Genomic DNA, 6,628 nt, shown 5'->3' with positions numbered 1-6,628 from the left:
AAGGTGTGTTAACTAGATGCACAGAAGCAATGCACAGGGCTTGCTCAAGGCAAAAATAAACCTTTTACTAAAAGGATATATGCCTGGGGAGTGACTACCCACCATGACCTGCCCAGGTAGTAATTTATGATCAGATTACTCTGCGAGGTTATTTTCCATAGAATCCCCATGTTTTGTTTATAACCATTACTTTCCTGAATTCAAGAGGAGAACTGCATTGGGCTTCAATTTTCTTTAAAATATTGGAGGATTCAGAAGAAAGGTTGATTAGAAACCTATGAAATGCCTTCAGTTCCTGCGACTGGGGCCAGAGCGCCTAGAGTAGGGATTCTGCCAGGTGTAGGCTGCTTAGACGTCACTGATGGACAGCAAGCCCTGTTGTTTCTTACCGCCAGTGTCTCCCCTCATTACCATCCCGACCCCTGCCCTGTCCCACTGCCTGTTTACCACCTGTGACACTGCCAAGTGCCTTGGGCAAGTTAGGAATGTCAGCGTGGAGACAAGTCCTGAGGCAGAGGTGAGGCGGGTCTCTCTGTATTCCTTGCAGTATTTCCTAAAAGCCAGGGATGGGATCACATCGAAACTACCAGCTGCTCCTCCTATTACTACACCACCCAGTCCTTGAAGTCAAAAGTCAAAAAGTAAAAAAAAAAATTAAATGACAGAATCATCCAAAACATATAAGAACTCTGCCCAAGGCACAACTTCACCAATAGTTTCATTTAGTTTTTCTTTTCTTTTATCATTCAGTCATTCAACCAATGATTACTAAGTGTCTTACTACAGCATGCAGAGAATTGAAAAATGGCAAAAAAGGTCTCTGTCCCCTGGGAAGTGTAGATCTAGTTCTAAGAAAAAAAGTTAAGATGCATCCTGGCCGGTGTTGCTCAGTGGTTGGGCATTGGACCATGAACCAGGAGGTCACTGTTTCAATTCCCAGTCAGGGAACATGCACTGGTTGTGGGCTCGTTCCCCAGTAGGAGGTGTGCAGGAGGCACCAATTGATGATTCTCTCATCTTTGATGTTTCTATCTCACTCTTACTCTCCCTTCCTTTCTCTGAAATCAATAAAAACTTATTTTTTAAAAAGTTAGTATGCAAATTATCAGTTGGGTATTTGTTTCTATTGCTGCATAACCAAGTGCCCTAAAACTTAGTAGCTGGAAACAAGAATGAGCATCTATTACACACAATTTCTGTGGGTCAGGAATTTGGGAGCAGTTAAGCTAGGTGAGTCTAACTTGGGTTCTCTCGTGAGGTTAGAGTCAGGGAGTTGGCCAGCTCCACAAACATCTGAAGGTTTTGCTGGGGCTTTTTCTGTTTCTTTCCTGAGGATCCAATTCCAAGCTGGTTCACTGACAGAGTTGACAAGTCTGTGCTGGTTCTGAGCAGGAAGCCTCAGTTTCTCACCATGTAGATTTCTCCAGAGGTTTACTGGAGTGTCCTCATGACATGGTGGATGGCTTTCCATAGAGTGACTGATCCGTCACTTCCACAGTATCCCATTGGTGATACAGGCTGTCTCTATTCAGTGTGGGAGGAGACTACACAAGGGAGTGAATGCCAGGAAGTGAGAATCATTGGAGAGCATCTTGAAGACTGGGTGTCTCAAGAGGCAAAGATCTGGTGCAGTAATGGAAAAGGAAAAACAGTGTCGGGGTGCTTCCAAGAAGGATGTTGTGGAAAAGGGGGTTGAGAAGGATAGGGCATCAGGAGCAAAGAGGGTTGACAGTGACAGGTATGTCTGGGTGGAGTAAAAGCTGGCAAGTTGATTGGGGCAAGGGCTGTGAGGTCTTGGAGGCCAAGCTAGGGAGTTTGGACTTCCTTCGATTGTTCATGATGGGGCATTGAAGATATTTGAGCAGGCCAGTGACATAATCCTTGGCCTATTGTAGCTTTGGTCTGTGTGTGAGCTTTAGGGTTTCCATGGCCTTAAACCCTTCCTGACTTTTTTTTTTCTCAGTATTATCTGGGTTGTCAACTCTTAATTTCTAAAATTTTATAACACTTCCGCCCATGCCCCTTGACCACATACTACTTTGTACTGTTTAACTTTTCATGTTTTTGTCTTATCACAAGTAGATTACAAGGGCCATAAAGGCCATATCTTTATCCATTTCTATTTCCCCTGCTGTACCTGGCTCACAGGGTGTTCAATAAATATTTGCTGATTGGATAATAGCAGCCAATTATTATATGTGTGTTTAGCCACTGTTTCCGGACTACAGTGCATAATTTACAGTTGAACATTTTTCAAAAGAGAGAGCAATTACAGTAGATGTGATTTGTGTGTGTGTGTGGGGGGGGGAATTGTTCAGAATCAGTTTTGTGTGCTTGGCATTTGCCAAAATATTTATAGGAAACTTGGAAGAATAATTTTATTTTTTAAAAACTCATGCATTATTTTCAGTTTCAAAGAGAGTTCTTATTTTGTCTAAATTAAGCAAATGGAATAATAATCAAATGTAGTGAAGTAAGGGCTGCTTGTCTGAATAGTGAGAGGCAGCCTCTTCCATGCACATATAAGACATGTATGGAATAAAACTCGTGTTTAGGGTTTGGGGCAGGGTTTTGTCTTCCTCCTTCTTTCTTAGTTTGAAATGGTCGTTGTCCATGTATTTTCATCAGCCAAGTATTTCATCGTAATCTTATGAAAGTTGGAGACTTCTGGTTTTAAGTTAACAAAGGTAGTTTCTGAAAATCCCCCTTAAACAACTGAAAAAAAAGAAAAAAAGCAAAAACCAGGAATGCAGACTATATCCTCAGCCCCAGTTGGGGCTCGTGTGGGAGGCAACCAATTGATATGTCTCTTTCACATTGATGTTTCTCTCTCTCTGTCTCTCTCCCTCCTTTCCACTCTCTCTAAAAATTGATGGAGAAAACATCCTTGGGTGAAGATTAACAAAGAAAGGAAGGAAGAGCCAAACGGCTCACTGAAGGCAGGGGGAAAAAAGAAGAAGGAAGGAAGGGAGGGAGGGAGGGAGGGAGGAAGGAATTGGGAACTGACCTGGAAGTATTAAGGCATATATTCATAATATACCAGAAATATAGTCTAATATCTTATGGTCACAAAAGCTCATCTAATTGTTTTGTGTTGGGGACAGTATAGGGAAACAAGAGTCCAGGAACTGGGAAGGGCTGAGGTAGCTGTTCCTAGGAATTTTCCAGCTGATCTTTAGGAAAGAAGACACCACTTAGATTACATAATTTTTAAGGTCCCATCCTGCTCTGAAATACTTTCGGTGTTTCAGTCCCCTTTTTTTAGCAAGTAAGAGAAAAGAATGATTGGTTATTCACTTACTAGATATAGGACCAAATTCACAGGACCTATTGGGGTCAGACTGGCCAGTGCATTGAACTGGAGCTTTGATCCATCTATTGTGTATGATCAGGTCCTTTAGTTCTAATGTATAGCTTTTCTGTAAATGCTTACTGGTATTTTGTGGACTAGAAGATCCTTGTACTCGGAGACAAACTCAAAAGGCTTGCATTCCAAGGGAGATATTCCAGAAATATTGTCATTCTTTTATTAGAGAAAATAATTTTTAGAGCACACTGAATAGTTATTTCCTCTTCTACTTCTAATATGTTTCCTGCTAGTCACTGGGTGAATGCTAAAAATAAAAAAAATAAAAACTCACCTTCCTCTGGGAAGGATGGGCTGAAAGACTTCTGTTTCTGTGGAGAACTGGTTCTGCAGAACTGTCGCATTCTTCACCTGTAGCAAGTGGGACAGCTGCTGCTTTTCCATAGCCTCCCCTCCTTCCCTCTAGTCTTTTAATGGACATTTTATGAGCTCAGCTCGGGGTGGGTTGCGCAGCTGACCATCTTCAGGGTTAGCTGAATCAGTGCATTGATTCCCATTCTTACTTAACACTGAAAGCATATGATCTAAGAGGGTTCACCCACAGAAACAAAAACTCAGAACAGCAGAACAAAGCAACTCTCCTGTCAAATGCAGAGGAGAAAGGGGGGGGACTGAAAATACCCCTTGATTTCCTTCCTGCCCTAATTTTGCCTCAGCGTTGAAGGAGGGATCCTTCCTAATGGGATTTCCCACTTCTGGATGGAGATTTGATATTGTAAATGGTTATACTTTGAGCCATTACAACTATAATTTCTGCCTTCATTCACTTAATTTTATCATGTTTTAGAACTTTACCTGGAAAGACTCACCTGTCACGTCTGCTCTTCTCTCCTCTGCTTCTCTCTTCTGAGAAAGACCAACTATTCCTGGGCCCTAGAGCCCACACAGCAGAAACCACAAACTAGGAAACTGGGGAGTTGGGGCCTGGTTTCCTAGCGGATTCCTTCAGGGGAACAGCTCTGCAGCCAGAATAAACATTCCAATTCGGTTAGAGATAACTGCTTGGTTTTCCATTACCCTCACCAGTGAGATCATTAAGAATATACTCACTTTAATGAGTATTGTGTTTTGTTTAAATTTATTTATTTCAGAAAAGAAGGGAGAGGGAGAGAGAAATAGAAACACCAATGATGAGAGAGAATCATTGATTGGCTGCCTCCTGCATGCCCCCAACTGGGGATCGAGCCCTCAACCCAGGCATGTGCCCTTGACCAGAATCAAACCCTGATCTACTGGTTCATAGGTTGACACTCAACCACTAAGCCACGCTGGCCGGGCTGTTTAAAGTGTGTGTTGTCTGGTAGAAAATGCTCAGAGTTTGGAAGCTAGAGGATTGCTTGGGTCCCAGTTAGTGTTTCGCTGCTGACAGTGTGTTAGGCAGAAAACACTTTGCCTCCTCCCTCCTCCCTCTGCTCTCTCCTGCGGTACTGAGGGCACTGTTGTGTGCTCCCAGCTGGGCTAACTTGCGCCTCTTGTGGGTCACCACAACTAGGCTTCTTGACTTGAGTCTCAGAGCCCTCAAACATTGGAGACAGGCTTTCCCCTTCTGCCATCACAGGTTGCCACAGGGTGACGTTACATTAAAGTGTTATGCCCGGCCAGTGTGGCTCAACACTGATTTAGTGTTGACCCAGGAACCTAGAGGTCACCATTCGATTCCTGGTCAGGGCATATGCCCTGGTTGTAGGCTCGATCCCCAGTGTGGGGTATGCAGGAGGCAGCCTATCCATGATGTTCCTCTCTCATCAGTGTTTTCATCCTTCTATCCTTCTCCCTTCCCCCCACCCTCTCTCTCAATCAATAAAGTAAATACAAAACAACCTTACTTAGCTTCTGGCACCTTGTGCAATAGTTTCCCACCATTGTTAGGGATGTACTATTTCCCCTGAGCAGATTCTCCAGGTAAGTGGTCTCCAAAGGTCAACATTTCAACCAGTTTGAATGGAAGTGTTCCTACCCCCTTTCTTTCTATCTTCTGAATATAAATGGCAAGACTGTCTTCGCTGGGTCTTCCTCCCAAGACCTCAAGGAATCTGTCCAAGAGACAGAGATCACCCTGTCATCCCCCAGCTTGAAATTCTCAAAAGGGCTCCCCCTGCTTTCAGGATCAAGTTCGCTTGAACTCCTTCACCCAACCTATTAAAGGCCTCCTTATCTGGTTCCAGTCCAACATTCCAGCCTAATTTCCTTCCCCTCTTCCAAGGGCCTCTGGGCTTCAGCTGTTTGGAACTATTTCTTGTAGTTAGTTGAATCTAAACTTTTACCCATATTGCTCCTTCTGCTTGGAGCGACGCATGCTTTGAGATGGTCCCAAGGGTGCCCTCATCCCCGATAGCCCCCGTGCCCGATGCAAATTAGATGCTGCTCTTATGGATTCCTCCAGGGCATCTCTCCAGGACTTACTCTACTGTAACTGCAGGTCTATTGGTCTGCCTCCTCCTCTAACAATAATCATAATAGCTAGCGTTTGTTGAGCACGTACTAAATACTAGTCCCTTGACTGAGGGTGTTATTTATATGAACTCATTTAATCCTTTAAAATAGATGATATTATTAACTCCATTTTAAGGATGAGTAAACTGAGTCATGGGACATTGTACAACTCACTGAGGGTTTTGCTGCTACTAATCGGTAGAAGTAGGATTTGATCCCAGGCGAGTTGGCTCCACAACCTGAATCATTCGTTACTGTCGGCAGGGACTGGACCCCGTGAGGGCACACCGTGGGCATGCTGGGCTTAAGGGGACACGTGAATGAGTGAATGCAGGGAGGCACCATGAGCTTACTGAGGCCAGCTGGTCTGAATCAAAGGATGTACCAGATTGGCATTTAAACAGCTACTTCCTCCTCAGCGGTTCTCAACCTGTGGGTCACGACCCCTTTGGCGGTTGAACGACCCTTTCACAGGGGTCGCCTAAGACCATCCTGCATATTAGATATTTACATTACGATTCATAACAGTAGCAACATTACAGTGATGAAGTAGCAACGAAAATAATTTTATGGTTGGGTCACAACGTGAGGAACTGTATTTAAAGGGCCAGAAGGTTGAGCACCACTGTGGTTGTCAGTTTTTTATGCGATCCCTACTAATCTTACCTTGATCAGTAAGAAAAATCCTGAGTGTCTTCTTGTTTAAACACAGAGTGAATTGCTTAGGGAAAAGAGCTTGTGGGGGTGGGGGCAGAGTGTTTACTACAGAAGGCAGTGATGACCTTCTGGAAACTTCCGGTCCTCAGTGACCCACAGGAACCTGACCTC

Source organism: Myotis davidii, unplaced genomic scaffold (genome assembly GCF_000327345.1).
Source record: "Myotis davidii unplaced genomic scaffold, ASM32734v1 scaffold130, whole genome shotgun sequence".
Taxonomy (NCBI): Eukaryota; Metazoa; Chordata; class Mammalia; order Chiroptera; family Vespertilionidae; genus Myotis; species Myotis davidii.
This window is presented reverse-complemented; position numbering follows the sequence as displayed.